General features: G+C 39.4%; 1 protein-coding gene across 46 annotated transcripts in view; it reads right to left on the reverse strand.

Annotated features, from left to right (window-relative positions):
- USP54 (ubiquitin specific peptidase 54) overlaps positions 1–20,566 on the reverse strand; it is a 119,738-nt gene that overhangs the window by 78,758 nt on the left and 20,414 nt on the right. For 6 of the 46 annotated variants that reach the window (XM_082716370.1, XM_082716361.1, XM_082716380.1 and 3 more), the window contains one exon: positions 16,143–16,252. The exons of 36 other annotated variants lie outside the window; for them this stretch is intronic. The gene's annotated coding sequence lies outside the window, so the exon portion shown is untranslated. Of the gene's footprint in view, positions 1–996; positions 1,174–2,750; positions 2,918–16,142; positions 16,253–20,566 lie in introns of those variants that run through there. 4 more of the 46 variants (XM_082716367.1, XM_082716364.1, XM_082716369.1 and 1 more) reach the window with 3 other exon arrangements.

Genomic DNA, 20,566 nt, shown 5'->3' on the forward strand with positions numbered 1-20,566 from the left:
TTCTACCTATGCATGACTGCTTCCCAGAGGGACAATGCTACCTATGTGGCAGGGTTATACTGGGAATCAGAAGTAAATGCAAAGTACTTAGCATAGGAACTAGCACCTGCCACATCACAGAAACTCAGGAAATAGTACAAGCACACCTATCACTTGAATAAATGACTCAAATGAACAGTAATAACATCCCACGAACAAGTTTTCCCTTACACTGTCTACCATAAAAATGACTTTAATTAGCAATACTTTTGGAGAACCAAAGGTATGTGCACGTACAGCTTCTTAGCTGAGGATCAAAACATACAATCCAAAAAAATAAGAAAGTCCATTATTAAGGTGATATTCGACTCAATCTGAACACTAAATATTAATATTTTACTCTCAAAAGGATTATAGATCTTGGAGATTTTATTGCAGGAGCTAATAAACAAATCTAACTTCCCCCAAAAATAATTCCCAGAAGCATTTGTTATCCTGAAGTATTCAGCAAACCATTTCCCAGAATTAAGTACATAATACTAAAATCTTAGTGAATTTTGCCAAAAACATTCTGCTGAGAGGAAAAAAGAATCATTCTGAGTCTAGAAGCAAATGCTACTTTCCCCCTCAGCCACAAAATAGATCTTTTCTTCATTATTACTTTTATCAGTATGTTAATACTGAAAATAAATATACTTCCATTTGAAGGAAACTTAAAATATTAAACCCATACCATCTGCTTTAACCTTAATGAGCTCAAGAAAATCTATGAGAATGTTTTTAAAAGCAGTAATAAAAATCAAGTTTCCAAAGCCTTAACAATTGAAATAGACAGGAGAGAAGAGCAAAAACAATAGCGTATGACAGAAGCCCTCCTGAAAGTGAAGAGAGCCCTAGAACCTCAATTTCAAAGTTTAAACCTTTACTGTTACAAGCAACACTTCACAAAGAATGACCAGACACAAAGACGAAATCCCTCCATCTACTTGCAGTTTTGCCACACAGACAATAACTTACCAGACAGCATGTTCAAACTCCAGCAATCCCAAGGGCATTTATGGGGCAAGGAAAAACCAGGAATGAGGAAGACCAAGGGAAGAGCGAGAGTTGCGGGGACGGGAGGGTACAGAAGGGAGGAGACAACAGCAACTAGCAACAATGGGAAACTGTGAATCTAAACCACAAAGGCTTCCTGCAGAACAGGATAACAGGGAAAGGGCAATTCTTCTTTACAACCTACCAGGAACTCAGAACTGACAATTTATGATAAAGCTACAAAGATGGGGCCTCCAAATTAAATGTAAACAAAGTATACTTAAGAAAGTAACCAAAAGTAACTTGAAAGGACATATCACAAATTTCGTAAGAGCTTAAGAAAAACAATTAGGGAGTCTGTTTTCTCTAGGGGCATTCCTGATGACAAAGGTCAACAATGTAACAATAAGGTTTGCAGAGTAGCAGCTGCTACCAGAGAGCCAGCCCTAAAAAATAGCCCTTTGCACTACACTCAAAAGGAGCACTAGAAGACACATTCATAGTACTTTAGAGAATAACCAAAACAATGTCATTGTTTGAATCCTTAATTCAGAATTCCAAAACCATCTGGACTTAAATTATATCACTTTAATAAGCAAAACACCTCCTTAAACAAGACATACTCTTAAAGAAAGTTATTGTGTGAACTGAGTTTTCTGAATTCAGAAATCAATTCTAAAATGCTTTGGATCTCAAAGGTTGCCAAAACCAAAGGCAAGGACAGTGAAAGATCTCCACCCCTTTCTCAGGGAAGAAGCCAAGTTATATCACCAAGAACAAACAGCAGGCAGAGTCCTGACTCCAAACATGTGATCACTCAGCCCAGAACTTACATTTGCAGGCAGGGCACAAAAGCCCCAGAGGACCAACACACACCCTTCTACGTATTACACCCAGTTATAAAATAACTTTATTGAAAGAAGTTGTTTTATAAGCATAGTCATTTTAAAAACTCATCAACAGAAACCCTGTCAAATATGAAGGTCTGTTGTATTTCTATAGATTGCAAAAGAAAATATAAGTTGACTTTTAAAAAGATTTAATTAAGATTTATTAGTAAAATGAAACAGATTCAGGCACTGCCCAAAACTAATTAATTCTTACATTTTAACAATAGTTTAACATTTAAACTAAAACACTCCTTTCACAACAGTAAGAGTGCCCAAATTAAAAAAAATAAAAATTAAATTTAAAAAATTACTGCTTTTCTTTTGCTAACCATTAGCATTCTAACTCAAGTTTCCTAGTGGTAGGTGTGGGTGGAGATGTCATTCCAAAGTGTGAGACACAAAATTTCTACTGATTAGTGCTAACTGCAAAAAAGAATGTACAAATATCCAGGTCAAGCTCTCTAATCAAGTTATTCAGTGATGGTTATATATTTGTTGTAGGGCTAATCAAATAAAACTAGAGTAACTGGGAAAGAATTAGAGATCTTCAACCCTGATTACAATGTAACAACATAAATGACTTTTCATATATTAGCCAGGCAAGGGAGGTGATCCACAGGAAAATCTCACCGTAACAGGTTGTAATCTCTTCTGAAGCCCCTCAAAAAATCCTTCATGTAAAATTCTTCTATATAATCATATTCCACCTTGTATGAGTTATTTCTTGGACCAGTTATTTCTTGAACTCAAAACTGTTGAGATTGAGACCTGAACTGTGATCAAGAGTTGGGACACTTGACCAACTAAGCGACCCAGGCTCCCCTATATTTTGACATTTCTTATTACCTTTTCAAGACTGCACAGGAGAGGGGGACCTGGGCGGCTCAGTGGGTTGAGCTTCTGCCTTCAGCTCAGGTTATGATCGTAGGTCCTGGGATTGAGTCCAGCGGCTGGCTCCCTGCTCAGCGTGGAGCCTGCTTCTCCCCTCTCCCTCTGCCTGCTGCTTGCTCCTCCTGCTGATCTCAAATAAATAAATAAATGAAAAGTTAAAAAAAAAAAAAAAGACGAGATTCTGTCTCACACAGACACAACCCTGCATCAACCACTGGGCCTTTCCACCTAAAATAAATTGAGTAACTACAGGTGTCTGCGAGGTAAGTGCCAAGCTGCCTATAGGAGGGTTTTTGTGAACACGACTGCTAGGTCAAGAGAGTAATATATATGGTTTCAGAAGTCATGTCTAAATGTCCTGGGATCCTAAACCTGGATGACTGGTTACACCAGTACTTTTCAAAACTGTCCTTCCACAAAACTTGTCACATTGTTCAAGTACTATGCAAAGAGTATTACATATAATATCCTTCCTTTGACCATAAGAGATAAAAAAAACCTCTGGAAAAAAATATGTAAGTATCATTAGCAAGGAGAAACTACCTCTAAGACTTGAATAAAGCAATCAAGAGAAATAGGGAGTAGAGGCAGGTTTAATAGAAGAACACAGGCTATGGGATGCCTGGGTGGCTCAGTGGGTTAAAGCCCCTGCCTTCGGCTCAGGTCATGATCCCAGGGTCCTGGGATCGAGCCCCACATCGGGCTCTCTGCTCAGCGGGGAGCCTGCTTCCTCCTCTCTCTCTCTGCCTGCCTCTCTGCCTACTTGTGATCTCTGTCTGTCAAATAAATAAATAAAATTAAAAGATATAAAAAATTAAAAAAAATTTTTAAATTAAAAAAAAAAGAACAGAGGCTAAAATGTTCCTACTTGGTCTGACACTACAACCTTTCATAATTGGTCTCCACTAGTAAGCGAGGTAGGGTACAGCAGAATGTTCAATTTAATGAAAGAACATTCTGCCTCATAAAAGAAAAACTGAATTTCTCTAAGAAAAGCCAAAGTGACTCCCTCCTGGAGTAACCCCAAAGCAAAACCATTTTTGTTGGTTTTTATTTCTGAGATGCTAATGATAATACTGATGTTGGCAGTAAAGGCAAGAGCTGAGTGGCTCCAGAGTATAAGCCAAATTGGAAAATAAAAGCCTCTTGATTCTAGCACTCCAGAGGATAGTGAGGAAGTCTGTGGACTTCTAAATAAACTACGGAGGCTTGAAGTGGGGAGGAACAGGGTAGAGATTGGTTTATATCAAGTGGATCCCATAGAAACAGTAGCATTTGATCTCTAGGTTATATGCTCATAGGGGAAAAAAAAAAAGGGACCTTAATTCAGAGCTGTAAAACTGGAGTTTTGGAAAATGAAACTAAGAAACAGACTTGATCTTAGTTAACAAGGAATCCCTCAAAAATTTCTAGCTTTTTGACCCTATAAGGAGAATATACCGGAAAGTCCATGGAAAACAAGAAAAACTATACAGCTAATTTGTATCTAGTTTTCATTCTGAGATTTATTCACAGTGTTGATAGTGTGTATACCTTAAATATCTGATCATTTCACTTAAATACATGGTACTGAGAAGAGGTATATTGCAGACAAAGAAGAGAAAAAAGGGAAAAAAACCTGATTCTAAGGGCATATTTTGGAGAAACTTTGGCTACTAAGAACAGGCCTAGGTAGTAAAACCATCCAAGAAAACTTGTCTATTTCTCACACAAATGGACTCTTTAAAAAAAAGAGGAAAGGGGCACCAGGGTGGCTCGGTAGGTTAAACGTCATCCTCTTAATTTTAGCAGAGGTCATGATCTCAGGGTTATGGGTTCAAGCCAGGCTTGGGATTCTCTCTTCCCCTCTGTTCGTCCACACCCCTACTCATGCAAATGTTCTCTTTCTCTCAAAAAAGAAAAAAAAAAAAAAAAGAGGAAAGGTAGTCAGAGACCATTTAGTTGGGTTTCTACTATTACAATATCATCATTCTTTATTTTTTTTTTTAAGATTTTATTTATTTATTTGACAGACAGAGATCACAAGTAGGTAGAGAGGCAGGCAGAGAGAGAGAGAGGAGGAAGCAGGCTCCCTGCGGAGAGCCCAATGTGGGACTCAATCCCAGGACCCTGAGATCATGACCTGAGCCGAAGGCAGAGGCTTAACCCAGACGCCCTATCATCATCCTTTAAATTCATATATTAAATTACATTTTGCATTCTAAAAATTACTTCAAATAGCATTATCATTATGAATATTGGCCAATATATCTCTAGAACGAGGGCTTAAATTTTCTTAAATTAGACTGAAAGCTCCTAGAAAGCAGTAAGAATGTGAAATATTGGGGTGCCTGCATGGCTCAGTGGGTTAAGCCTCTGCCTTCTGCTCAGGTCATGGTCTCAGGGTCCTGGGATTGAGCCCTGCATCAGGCTCTCTGCTCAGCAGGGAGCCTACTCCCCACCCCCTGCCTGCCTCTCTGCCTACTTGTGATCTCTCTCTCTCTGTCAAATAAATAATTTCAAAAAAATCTAAAAAAAAAAAAAAAAAAAGAATGTGAAATATCTCTCAAGTATACTGCAAGATCACCTAAATCTAGTCTCACAGAAAGGAAAAAAAAAAATCTATCATTCTCTCTTATTTATTTATTTGTTTTTAGAGAAGGGGGAGAAAGAGAGTGGGACAGAGAAAGAGATGTGGCAGGGGCAGACGAAGAGAGAATCTTAATTCCACTATTGGGTATTAACCCAAAGAAAACAAAAAGACTAATTCAAAAAGATATATGCACCCCTATGTTTATCACAGCACTTTTTATAATAGCCAATATATGGAAGCAATCTGCATCCATCAGTAGACGAATGTATAAGGAAAATGTGGTATATATACAATGGAATATTACACAGCCATAAAAACAGTAAGATTGTGCCATCTGAGACAAAATGGATGGACCTAAAGCAGTATTATGCTAAATGAAATAAGTCAGACTGAGAAAGAAAAATACATGTTTCTACTCATAAACACAGAATAAACTGATGGTTGCTGGGAGTGGGGACAAAATGGGTGAAGGGAAGAGGGAGGCTTCCAGTAATGAAATGAATAAGTCAATAAAAGGCACACCATAAGGAACACAGTCAATCATATTGTACTAATGATGTAATGGGACAGATGGTAGCTACACTCATGGTGAAAACCTATTAAATCACTAAGTTGTACACCCAAAACTAATATAGCATTGTGTGTCAACTACACTCAAATAAAAGGAAAAGGAAAGGAGAGAACCATAGAGTCTACAATTGTGGTAAGTGTCAGCAGAGTAATTTATATTTTTGGCAATATTGTTTCCTGAATTATTTTTGGTCCTCTCTAACAGTAGTGAAAGCCTCTGAGATTTCTACCATACTTGAGCCAACTTCAACTGATTTGGGGTAGAGTTACCAATAATTTGTTTGATGTACATGCCAGGGGGACCTGGGTGGCTCAGTCAGTTAAGCATCTGCCTTCAGCTCCGGTCTTAATCCCAGGGTCCTGGGATCAAGTCCTACACTGGGCTCCCGGGTCAGCAGGGAGCCTGCTTCTCCTTCTGCCTCTGCTCCTTCTCCCTACTCATGCCCTCTCTCTCTATCTCTTTGTCAGGTAGATGAATAAAATCTTTTTTTTAAAAAGTACATGCTAGGGGCGCCTGGGTGGCTCAGTGGGTTAAGCCGCTGCCTTCAGCTCAGGTCATGTTCTCAGCGTCCTGGGATCGAGTCCCGCATCTGGCTCTCTGCTCAGCAGGGAGCCTGCTTCCTCCTCTCTCTCTCTCTCTTTGCCTCTCTGCCTACTTGTGATCTCTCTCTGTCAAATAAATAAATAAAATCTTTTTATAAATAAATAAATAAATAAAAGTACATGCTAAATTTTTCTCTATATTCAACTGAACCTTAAACATCATACAGTTGTGCTAGGACAATTTAATGTGGAAAGAACAGTCTCATTGAGGCAACTGGATACCCATATGCAAGAGAATGAAGGTAGACTCCTGATGCACACCACATGTAAAAATTAACTCACAATGGGGTCAAATGTCCAAATGAATAAAAACTATAGAACTTTTACAAAAAAAAATAAGCATATATCTTCATGACCTTGAGTTAGGCAATTTTCTTAGATATAACATAAGCAGAAGAAAAAATAAATAAATCTGAGTTCATCAAAATTAATAAGACAAACCAAAGAATGGGATGAAACATTTGCAAATTATATATAAGGGACTTGTATCTAGAACATACAAAGAATTCTTACAACCGAGTAATAAAAAACAATCCAAATTATAAATGGATCCCTTTTAAAACTCCAATTAAAAAAGGATCTGAGTAGATATTTCTCCAAAGAAAATACACAAATGGATAATAAGAACATGAAAAACTGCCCAACAATGGAGTACAGAAAGAAGCAGGACTCCCTTTACACTGGAGAAACCTGACAACCAGTGCCTTAGCCAGGTGATCAAGCTCAGTATCAAGAATAATAAATCATGGGGCGCCTGGGTGGCTCAGTGGGTTAAGCCACTGCCTTCGGCTCAGGTCATGATCTCAGGGTCCTGGGATCGAATCCCGCATCGGGCTCTCTGCTCAGCAGGGAGCCTGCTTCTCTCTCTCTCTCTCTCTCTCTCTGCCTGCCTCTCCATCTACTTGTGATCTGTCAAATAAATAAATAAGATCTTTAAAAAAATGATAAATCACATCAATAATACATACCCTTGATATGACTGGATGAAAATGATACAGTATCTCTGTGATCCTCTACTCAAAAACCTCAACCCCAGTCTAATCATGAGAAAAATATGAGACAAATTCCAATAGAGGGGCATCTTACAAAGTACTTGACCAGTACTCTTCAAAACTGTCAAGATCATCAAAAACAAGTATGCAAAACCATTACAGCTAAGAGGAGCCAGCAAGAATGGACAAGTAATGTAATATAGAAATAAAGATTTATTTATTAAAGAAAGAAGGCACAAGCAGGAGGGACACAGGGAGAGGGATAGAGAATCCTAAGCAGACTCCATGCCAAGTATGGAGCGATGCAGGCCTCCATCTCATGACACTGAGATCACAACCTGAGCCAAACCAAAAGGCCGATGCTTAATCAACTACACCACTCAGGCGCCTCTCTAATGTGGAATTTTAAATAGAAACTTGGAACTGAAGAGAGATATTAGGTAAAAACTAAAGACATTTGAATAAACTATGGACTTCAGCTAATAACAATGTATCAATTTTGGTTCACTACTTGTAATAAATGAACTATACTAATACAAAAAATTAATAACGGGATAAACTGTGGGGGAGAACCATATGAGAACTCTTTCTACACTCTGTCCAATAAACAGCAGCAGCTGCCACTTGGTAAACTAGATGGCTTCAAATGCTTGGCAAACAACTTCTATGTGTATGAGATTTTGAACAGTTGTTTTTAAAGAATATAAAAGCAAAGAAAATCAGTTTGTCATTACATTTTATACTCTGACATTGTCATTTAATTCAGGACAAAATGCAATCCCCATTTCCCTAACTGAAGAAACCAACAATAGTACTATTGAATACACTTATGTCCGAAGTACATGGAGACAGATAATTCACTCTGACAAAAAGAAGGCTGAAAATGCTGTCAAAAGGGCACAGCAGCAAAAGTCAGAGTGCATGTCTCGTGTTTGCATGGAAAGACAAAACAGATGAACAGGGCCGCCTGGATGGCTCAGTTGTTAAGTGCCTGCCTTTAGCTCAGGTCATAATTCCAGGCTCCTGGGATCAAGCCCTACATCAGGCTTCCTACTCCACAGGAAGCCTGCTTTTTCCTCTCCCACTTTCCCTACTTGTGTTCCCCTCTCACTGTGTCTCTCTCTGTCAAATAAATAAATAAAATATTGGGAAAAAAAAAAAGAACAGATGAACAAAGCAGGCTGAAGTGATATTCCCTGGGCATCCTCTTTGTTAAACAATTACCAACAGTACCCCCACGTCTGTAGGAATCCTTCCTATCGATTCTTGGGCGTATTTCCCTAGAAAACTCCTTCAGAAGCTGACTTAAAAACCATCTGTTTGAGGGGCATCTGGGAGGCTGAGGCAGTTAAGCATCTGCCTTCAGCTCAGGTCATGATCCCAGGGTCCTGGGATGGAGCCCCAGATTGGGGGCTCGCTGCTCAATGGGGAGCCTGCTTCTCCCTTTCCCTCTGTCTGCCACTCCCCCTGCTTATGCTCTCTCTCTCCCAATCTCTCTCTATCTCTCTCTCTGTCAAAGAAAAATAAAATCTTGAAAAAAAAAAGAACCCATCTGTTCGATAGACAATCTGTATCCACAGCTCACAGAAAACGGAGAACTAAGAACCTTTGGTGGGTAAAAAGAGGACAGAAGAAAAAAAGTGGGCAGGTATCTACCTTCATTGAAGGGACATAAATACCACTCCTGAATTGGCAATCTGAACTAGGAGTAAGGGAAAAAGGGAGATAAGGCAGCACAGTATTAATGGTTTAGGAAAAGAAATTGGACCTTTGTGACTATTTCCTTTTCTTAAATAAGCAAAGAATTTAACCGCACAGTTCACAGAAAGAAAAAAAAAGACCACTAAAGATAGGGAAAATGTCCTATCCATTTATAATTAAAGAAATGCAAAAAAAAAAAAAAAAGATACATATATATCATTTTTCAGATTGCCAAATATTTAAGATTTCAGATTGCCAAATATTTAAAAGTTGGATAAAATCAGTGTAGGTGAAGGTACAGAGAAGGATAAATTCTCATTTACTCTTGGTAGTATTAAAATTAATTTGGCAGTATTTCTCAATTTTAAAAGCTTAAATCTTTGTCTCAACAATTCAACTTCTGGAAATTCACCCTTCAGTTGCAAAGCTAAATATAAATGGATATTTATAGTTGTACTACTTGTAATAAATAAAAACTGGCAATAGGGGACTGGTTAAATTATGGTTAAGTCGCATTTGGGAATATCTACAGAGGAAATAATATACATAGGATTTACTTCAAAATAACCAATGAGGGGGCGCCTGGGTGGCTCAGTGGGTTAAGCCGCTGCCTTCGGCTCAGGTCATGATCTCAGGGTCCTGGGCTTGAGTCCTGCATCGGGCTCTCTGCTCAGCAGGGAGCCTGCTTCCTCCTCTCTCTCTCTGCCTGCCTCTCTGCCTACTTGTGATCTCTCTCTGTCAAATAAATAAATAAAAATCTTAAAAATAAATAAATAAAAATAACCAATGAGGGTGGGCACCTGCGTGGCTCAGTCATTAAGCATCTGCCTCTGGCTCAGGTCATGATTCTAGAGTCCTGGGATCTAGCTCCGCATCCAGCTCCCTGCTCCACGGGAAACCTGCTTCTCCCTCTCCCATTCCCCCTGCTTGTGTTCCCTCTTAATCACATGTTAACTAGGAGGCATAAGAGGGAATACAGTTAAAACATGACTAACCACAAATTTAATAATTTTCTTGAGGCTGGTGATGGGTACATGTGGTTCACTATATTCTTTCCCTTATTTTTGATATGTTTGAAATTTGCTATAATAAAAATATACAACAAACCTATGAAACAACATCATTGAAGAGGACAGTAGATAAAAGTATTGACCCACATAACTTTGGAAATTACTGGATTCTTTTAGACTAAAAGGATAGGGAACCATGCATTAGCATTGTACTCTAGCTAATAAAGCTGTTTCCCACAGGTGTACAAGTTAACAACTCTCGAACCACTATACATGTATACTGAACCTGGACAATTAGGTAACTGAATGGTGGATGGTAGAAGGTTTCTCACTTTTAGAATGGGAGATTACAGATAAGCAGGAAGAAAAGGCTAAAACGATCCATGTGGTAATGGATTAGAATTAGAATATGAACTTGTGTTTCACCTAATAAAAATATGGATGGTTACATCTAGAAATATTTATAGATCTATATGTATGAGTATACATATGTATGTGTATATATTGACTTATTCTGTCAGCTAAGAATGCTTAGAATCAATGACATACCAGCTGTAACAAGCACACCAAGAGACAAGATCTTAGTTTCTAATACCACTCTCCAACGAAAGAAACCCAGTTTTCTTGGAGAAATGTCTGATTCCAGGACTGCAAAGGAAATACACAAGATAAGCCCAAGCATCTTGTAATGTCAGAAACTAAGGAAATGGTAAAAAACAAAACAAAAATCCTAAATTGGTATCCAAAAGGAACACAGAAGACAAACGGAATGAGCTTCCAAAAGCCAAATCTAAAGTATAAAATAAGAATAAAATAAAGGGCGCCTGGGTGGCTCAGTGGTTAGGCCACTGCCTTCGGCTCAGGTCATGATCTCAGGGTCCTGGGATCGAGTCCCACATCGGGCTCTCTGCTCGGCAGGGAGCCTGCTTCCTCCTCTCTCTCTCTACCTGCTTCTCTGCCTACTTGTGATTTCTCTCTGTTGAATAAATAAATAAAATCTTAAAAAAAAAAAAGAATAAAAAAAAGTAGGGGCGCCTGGGTGGCTCAGTGGTTTAAGCCGCTGCCTTCAGCTCGGGTCATGATCCCAGGATCCTGGGATCGAGCCCCGTGTCAGGCTCTCTGCTCAGCAGAGAGCCTGCTTCCCTTCCTCTCTCTCTGCCTGTCTCTCTGCCTGCTTGTGATCTCTGTCTGTCAAATAAATAAATAATCTTAAAAAAAAAAGAAGAAAATAAAGTATAAAATATAAAGTATAAAATAAGAATCTACGAGTTCATACTGATAATAAGGAAATAATTAAATAAACAAATGGAGAAGAACAAATTTCCCTTGCAGAAGAATTCCAGATAATTTATCAGCTACTCCCCCCTGGAAAGATAAGGACCATAAATCCCACTCCTTAAGTGCATGGAGCCCTTGTTCCAAAAACTACAGCATAGACAGGCACCTGGGTGGCTAAGTCAGTTAAGCATCCAACTCCTGATTCAGCTGAGGTCATGATGTTGGGGTCATAAGATCAAGCGTCATGCTGGGACGCCTTGGTGGCTCAGCTGGTTAAGCGGCTGCCTTCGGCTCAGGTCATGATCCCAGCATCCTGGGATTGAGTCCCACATCAGGCTCCTTGCTCAGCAGGGAGCCTGCTTCTCCCTCTGCCTCTGCCTGCCATTCTGTCTGCCTGTGCTCGCTCTCTCTCCCTCTCTCTCTGACAAAAAATCTTAAAAAAAAAAAAAAAAAAAAAGATCATGCCTCATGCTGGGCTCTGCATTGGGTGTGGAGCCAGCTTAAGATTCTCTCTCCCTCCCCCACGCTCTCTCTTAAAAAAAAAAAAAAAAAAAGTAAAGCATAGAAAAAGGGAAGGGGGAGACTAACTTTAGCAGAGAAGCTTGACAACCTCAGCCAGGTGATTAAGATCATTATCAACAATGATAAATCATGTCGATAATATATACCCTTGATATGATGTGATAAGAATAGCACTGTATCTGTGATCTTCCACTTGTGAAAACTAAAAAAGGGAAACCTCACTAAAGTGGACTCTAGGGTGCCTGAGTGGCTCAGTGGGTTAAGCCGCTGCCTTCCGCTCAGGTCATGATCTCAGGGTCCTGGGATCGAGTCCCGCATCGGACTCTCTGCTCAGCGGGGAGCCTGCTTCCCCCTCTCTCTGCCTGCCTCTCTGCCTACTTGTGATCTCTCTGTCAAATAAATAAATAAATAATCTTTAAAAAAAAAAATAAAGTGGACTCTAGATGCTAGAAGGGGAGGCTGGAAGGGGGAGCTGTACCACTCAATATCAATTACAGGAAAAACTGTCAATTACAAATCCAACAGAATCATCATCACTGGAAAAGAATTGTCAACTAAAGGTCCCAACAGAGAACGATGTAGACTGTGTCTCATATTTAAAAAATCTACTAATTCTGCAACTCAGGCTTTGAAAAATCACCCTACACTCTTGCTTTTCTCCAATGGACTTTTGTTCAAAACAAACCCTCCCAACTTCCTCTTTCTCCATTAAAATAAGGTTCCACTCCTTTGTGAGATTTGCCTATGGCTTTGCCATAGCTTGCATAGCCTGAATTGCAATTCTCTGTTATTCCCAAGTAAAAGCATTTTTGCTGGTATAATAAACAATGTTACTGGTAAGACTGTTTTATTTCTAAGGTTAACACACCCAGGGGCAACTGGGTGGCTCAGTCATTAAGCATCTGCCTTCAGCTCAAGTCATTATCCCAGAATCCTGGGATCCAGCCCTGCATTGGGCTCCCTGGTACAGGAAGCCTGTTTCTCCCTCTCCCACTCCCCCTGCCCTTGTTACCTCTCTCGCTGTGTCTATCAAAAAAATAAATCTCTTTAAAAAAAAAATAAGGTTAACACACCTCAAAACCCACAACCCCAGTCTAATTATGAGAACATCATCAGACAAATTCCAGAAGAGAAGCATCCTAAAAATACTTCACTAGTACTCCTAAAAACTATCAGGTCATCAAAAACAAGGAAAGTCTGTGACAGCCAAGAAGAGCCTAAGGAGACATGACTTACTAAATTAATGCAGTATCCTGGATGGGAGCCTGGAACAAAGAAAAGACATAAGATAACAGCTGAGGAATGTTAAGTGTTTAATAATAATGTACCAATATTGATTCATTAACTGCAATAACTCTAAGATGTTAGTAATAATGAAAACTGGGGGCGCCTGGGTGGCTCAGTGAGTAAATCCTCTGCTTTCGGCTCAGGTCATGATCTCAGGGTCCTGGGATCGAGCCCCACATCGGGTTCTCTGCTTGGCAGGGGGCCTGCTTCCTCCTCTCTGCCTGCTTTGTGATCTCTGTCAAATAAATAAAATCCTTTAAAAAAATAATAATAATGAAAACTGGATGAGGAAATAGAGAACTCCATACTATCATCTCAGCTTTTCTGTAATCTAAAACTGTTCTAAAAAACATGTTTTAAAGCTTATGAAAGGGTGCCTAGGTGGCTCAGATGGTTGAGCGACTGCCTTCGGCTCAGGTCATGATCCCGGACTTTTCTCCTTTTCTCTTTTGCATATTTGATGTCCACATTAAAAAGATATAAAAATGTTAAAGTAGAGCAAATGGTGATGAATGGAATAAGAGAAATGAAGTGAGACCACTGATTCTATTTGACCTTTGAAATTCTAAGAAGAGAATTCTACACTGAACTTCTCTTATGAACTATAGCTTAAATATTTTAACTCATTAAATACTTACTGAGCCTACTTACTACTGTAAGCCAGATATAGTGCTAATATTTGAGGTACAAAGATGACTAAAATCAGGGGACCTTCAAAGGGTTCACTAATGAGAGGAAAAAGAAAAACTGTAACAGAGATGTGAACAAAGGCCCTTGGAAAGTCTAAGTAAGGTTTTCCAAAGGATGTAATAACTTAATTGGGTTTTAACACTATTGTATAATAAAGAATTTGGCTGGTCTGTGTGCCTGGTTCCTGTGAGGTAAGCCTCTAAACCTTTGGAATTTCCCAACTGATAGGAGTGTCTGTGTTATTTAAGGTAGGTTCTTCCAGCCACATTGGGTTTATGCTAACCAAGTGACTGACATTGGGCCCCTAGTTTCAAGATGAGGGATGCCCATGCTGGAAAGACCAACTATATGATTGATGCACTGAGCCACATGATATTAGCCTGACCTTTGGGGAATAGAAACAGGTTGAAGACAGAGTTCAAACATACAGCCAATGATTCAATCACTCCTGTCTACCTAATGAAATCCTAGTAAAAACTGTGAACACAGAGTTGGTGAGCTTCTCTGGTTAGTAATACACATCAATGTGCTGGGAAGGTGACATATCCTGAGGACACAGAAGCTTTGCTTTTGCGAATCTCCCAGACCTTGCCCTATGCATCTCTCCCTTTTGCTGGTTCAAATGTGTAACCTTTTGCTATAATAAAACTGTAATCCTAAGAACAGCACTTTCCTGAGTTCTACGAGTTGTTCTAGTGAATTATCAAATCTGAGGGGCTCAGAACTCCTGAATTTGGTCAGAAATACAGATGGCCTGGAGATTCCTGAACTTGTAGTTGGCATCTCAAATGCAGAAAGTCTTGTGAGGGACAATGCCCTTAACTGGCATAAATAGAGCTAATTCGGGGCGCCTAGGTGGCTCAGTGGGTTAAAGCCTCTGCCTTTGGCTCAGGTCATGATCCCAGAGTCCTGGGATCGAGCCCCACATTGGACTCTCTGCTCCACAGGTAGCCTGCTTCCTCCTCTCTGCCAGTCTCTCTGCCTACTTGTGATCTCTGTTTGTAAAATAAATAAAAATCTTTAAAAAAATATAAAATAAAAAAATAAATAGAGCTAATTCTCATTAATGTCAAAACTGCACTGCAAATACCCTACAGGAATTGGTTTAAAATATGGACTTACAAAATTACTCATCACAAAATACAGTACATAAAGAGGCACCTGGCTGGGCTCAGTTGGTTAAGTGACTGCCTTCAGCTCAAATCATGATCTTGGAGTCCCAGGATTGAGTCCTGCATCGGGCTTCCTGCTCAGCGGGGAGGTTGGCCTCTCCCTGTGACCCTCTCCCCTCTCATGCACGCTCGCTCGCTCTCTCTCTCTCTCTCTCTCTCTCTCAGGTAAATAAAATCTTTTAAAAAAAAAATACAGTACATTTAAATACAACGGAATGTTACAGAATGGCCTATCATAGCCACTAACTCAGGAAACAAACACGTAAGCCCTAGAGTGCTACTGTGGCCAAATGCCCCATCCCAAAAACCCCAAGCAGACTGGACAAACTGAAGACACAGCTCCTGGATGGGTTTCCCAGAATGTTGCCAAACAAATTCGGATAAACTCACCCCAAGAGAAGTCACTAGCTCAAGAGATGAGGGCTTGGAAAGAGAAAGGGAGAGATTTTCTTCAAGTGCTGGCAACCGGGGGAGGTGGCAGCCTCAAGCCTTACCAACCAGTATCTCTGCCAGCAAGATGAACACCTAGATTTTTACAGAGGGTGGTTAACGGAGGCAGCATGAGAGAGCAGGCAGAGAGCACGTGATCATGGGTGAAGGTCCATACGTGTTCAGTGGTAATTACAGGCAGGGAAGGGAATGTAGTGGGGTGTGGTCTTTTAGGCATTCTGTTGCTATCAAGGCTTTTCTGGTCTGCTGGTTGGAATGTTTTGGTCACTGCAAACATCTCTGTCAATGCATTAACAAAGTACCATAAAAAATAAACACAACAGGGTTTAGTTTGAACATGAATTAAGTGATCTTGTCTATTTCTAGTTTTAACTGTCAGGGTTCTATAGTTGACCAAGAGGGCTTGCTGTCAGGAACATGACTCAATCATAAAAAAATATGTTGTAGATGAATATTTACTGACATAAACACATAACATCATAAACACATAAACATCATACCCTTAATCTCCAGATCCATTCTCTTCCCCTGAGGTCCAGACATGTACATTCAACTTTCTACTGAGTATCACCACTTGGTTGTCTACCAGGTATCTCGAACCTAACATGTCCTAAAGAAAAAAACCTTAATTCTCACCAAGTACACCCCAGTCAGCTACTCCATACTCTTCCATATCTCAGTAAATAGTACTACCATTCACTCACTTGTTCTGGCTAAAGTTGGAACCATGCTTGACTTCCTTCCTTCCCTAACATCTCACCAAACCATCAGCAAATCTTATGGGTGCTACTATCAAAACATATCCCTTCTTACCACCTCCGCTGTTACCATCCAAGACAAAGTCACCTCTATCTACTGCCTAGAATACTACTACAATAGCCTTCTATTCGGTCTCCCTTGCTTCCATTATAATCAGTCACTCTACACAGCAACTAGAATAATCTTTAATAAATCAGTGTAATTACATTGTCTTCCCGATACATTCTGAATAAAATCTAGATTCCTTATTTTAAAATTCTCATGATCCAGCTTCTACTTCTCTTAACAATTTCATCTTTACTGCTCTTTGCCCTTTATTTTTCAAAGATTTCAAGTAACTTCTCATCTCAAGACTTCTTCACTTGCTAATCTCTCTCCTCTGAAAATCTATTCCCTAGCTCTTTCTATAGTCTGAACCTTCATTTCATTCTGGTCTTGACTTAAATATTACCCTCCTCAAAGGGACTTCCCTTCATCTAAAATTACTACCTATTTCAACTATACTTCAATGAAAAAATAAATTTTTAAAACTAAAATGACCACCGCCACCCTATCTCTTTACCTTGCTTTATTTTGCTGTTGTTGTACTTAACACTACCAGATAGTACTTCTATCTAGTAGACAGAAGTACTGGTAGAAGAATACCCTCTCTATTAGAATGTAAGTTCCCTGAGGCAAACACTTTGTCAGTTTTGTTTGCTATGGCATCTCCAGAGTCTAGAACACTATGTGGATACACAGTGGGCAAGACATAAATACTTGTTGAAAGGTTAGAATGTTAGGTGAAAGGAGCAAATTTTAACAGTACTTTCAAAATTACTTTTCTTATATAATTATATAATTAAACAAAATGGAGGGGTGCCTGGGTGGCTCAGTGGGTTAGGCCTCTGCCTTCTCTCGGGTCATGGTCTCAGGGTCCTGGGATCGGGCCCCGCATCAGGCTCTCTGCTCAGCGTGGAGCCTGCTTCCCCCTCTCTCTCGCCTGCCTCTCTGCCTACTTGTGATCTGTCAAATAAATAAATAAAATCTTTGGGGAAAAAAAAGGAAAACAGAAGCCACTACATACACACACTACATACACACACGTCAGTCCTCATTATTCATGGATTCTGTATGCACAAATTTGCCTACTTGTCAAAATACATTTGTCACCCCAAAATCAATATTTGCAGCAATTCTCTGGTCAATGGACATATACAGAATGGTAAAAATTTTGAGTTGCCTGAAATGCACACTCCCAATCAAGGTCAAACTAGACAATGAAATGCTTGGCCTTCTTGGTTCAGTTTTCATACTATTAAAAAAAGTCCTTTTTTGTGGTGTGGTGTTACATTCTTCATATTTTTGTATTCTTGGTTGGGTGATTCCTGTTCAAAATGACTTCCAAGCATAGAGCTAAAGTGCTATCCAGTGTTTTTAAGAAAGTTGTGATGTGCCTTCTGGATATAATACATGTTATATACATTCATTCAGGCATAAATTACAGGGCTATCTGTTGTGAGTTCAACATAAATAAATTAATAATATATATTAAATAACATGTCCTTAGGGTACCTGGGAGGCTCAGTCAAGCATCTGCCTTTGGCTCAGGTCATGATCCCAGAGTCCAAGGATCAAGTCCCACATCAGCCTCCCTTCTCAGCAGGAAGCCTGCTTCTCCCACTGCCCCTCCTCCCACTCGTGGACACTCGCTCACTCATGCACTCTCTCTCTCAAAAATATATTAAAAAAAAAAAAACTCTTCAAAAATATAAAAAAGAATAAGATCTCTTTAAACCACACACATAAAATGAATTTAGGGATTAATCAGTTAATGAAAATATAACCAGAGGTACACAGGAACCTAATCCGTATTTGTTCTAGGAGCAATAATTCAGTACTCATTCAGTGTTCACGATGATGTTATAGAACATACTACCACCAACAATGTGTGTGTGTGTGCGCGTGTGCGTGTGCGCATATTAAATTAAAAGGTCAGAGAGAGGACACCTCGGTGACTCAGTGGGTTAAAGCCTCTGCCTTCGGCTCAGGTCATGATCCCAGGGTCCTGGGATGGAGTCCCGCATCAGGCTCTCTGCTCGGTGGGGAGCCTGCTTCCTCTTCTCTCTCTGCCTGCTTCTCTACCTACTTGTGATCTCTGTCAAATAAATAAATAAAATCTTTAAAAAAAAAAAAAGGTCAAAGAGATTATATGTCATTATATCATATTAATATAGTTAATATAATCTTTGGGCAGGAATATTATAGGGTATTTACCTCTTATTTTTTCCTCATTTGTATTTTCTATTTTTTTTACAATAAAAATAATTTCTTGCTGGAAGAAAAAAAGAGTCACTTCTAACATTTTAAAATAAGAATTGTATTAGTAAACATCCTAGAGTAGCCAAAGGAATATAAAATAAAAATAGGATATGAACACTGATTTTTTTTCAGTAATTAAAAGTATAAATTTATAGCTCTCCTCTTACCTTCTTAGCCTGAGTCTTCTTTTTTTATTATTATTATTTTTATTAACATATAATGTATTACTTGCCCCAGGGGTACAGGTCTGTGAATCATCAGGCTTACACACTTCACAGCACTCACATCACATACCCTCCCCAATGTCCATAACCCAACCACCCTCTCCTCAGCAACCCTCAGTTTGTTTTGTGAGATTGAGTCTCTTACCGTTTGTTTCCCTCCCGATCCCATCTTGTTTCATTTTTTCCTTCCCTACCCTCCAAACCCCCCTCTGTGCCTCTCATATTCCTCCTATCAGGGAGATCATATAATTGTCTTTCTCTGATTGACATATTTCGCTCAAAGCCTAATACCCTCTAGTTTCATCCATGTCATTGCAAATGGCAAGATTTCATTTCTTTAGCCCGGTCTTCTAAATCAACCTCAGGGGCACCTGGGTGGCTCAGATGGTTAAGTGTCTACCTTTGGCTCAGGTCATGATCCCAGGGTCCTGGGATCAAATCCCATATCAGGCTCCCTGCTCCTTGGGGAGTCTGCTTCTGCCTCTCTCTCATATGTAAATAAATAAATAATTTTTTTAAAATTCTAAAATATCTGCATTAAATGGAAAGAAGTTATTTACAAAAGAAGCAAAAAAAAAGTTCAATACTGACTCACTTATAAATAAATAAATAAATAAATAAAACCTCAAATGTACAAATGCACGTGTATTTTTATACACTTCTCCCTGAACAGACTATTCAAATACGAACAGTTTAAAACTCATTCATTTATAATTATAGAATCTTATGAGTAGAAAGAATCTTTAAAGAGCATATACTTAGCTTTCTAACCTAATGCAAGAACACTTTTTATAATCCTTTTTATAAGGGGTCACAGCCTCTGCCAGAATATGTTCAAGAACAGAGAGTACATTATCCCATAAGGCAGCAGATTTTTTTAGAAAATTTATTTATTTATTTGAGAGAGTATACACGTGCACACAAGCTGGGGGAAGAGCAGAAGGAGCGAAATTTCAAGAAGAATTCCTGATGACTGGGGAGCCCCACACGGGGCTCAATCTCACAACCCATGAGGATCATGACCTGAGCTGAAACTAAAAGTCAGATGCTCAACCGAGCCCCCCTCACCCTAAGACAGATCCTAATTTACACCCACCATTCTAAGTTCAATCTCTGATCTAAAAGTAAGCAGATCTACTATCTCCTCTTTACATAAGCATTCCAAATATGTAAGACAAAATTCTTTTGTTCCCTTAATCACCTCTTTCAGGCTAAATATTCTAGTATGACTATGACTCAGTGTGGTACACAACCTTATTTATGCCCTTGTGTAATCCCCACTCTTGGAATACAGGCTGGACCTGGTGATTTACTTGTAATAAACAGAATACAGGAAAGGTGATTGGGATGTCATTACCAAAATTAGGTTACAGACTTTGGCTTCTGTCTTCTTCACTGTCATGGAAGCCAGGTGTGGTGTTTTAAACTGCTCTGTGTTGAGTCCCACAAGGCAAGGAACCGAAAAAGGCCTCTAGCCAACAAACCAGCAGCGAAGGAAGGCCCTCAGTCAATCAACCCATGAGGAACTGAGTCCTGCCAATAATCACATCAGAGAACTTGGAAGCAGATCCTCTCCCAGCTCAATCTTCAGAGGAAACCAAAACTTTAGCTAACAACCTCATTGCAAACTATGAGAGACA

The sequence above is a fragment of the Mustela nivalis genome (genome assembly GCF_964662115.1).
Source record: "Mustela nivalis genome assembly, chromosome: 2".
NCBI classification, from domain to species: Eukaryota; Metazoa; Chordata; class Mammalia; order Carnivora; family Mustelidae; genus Mustela; species Mustela nivalis.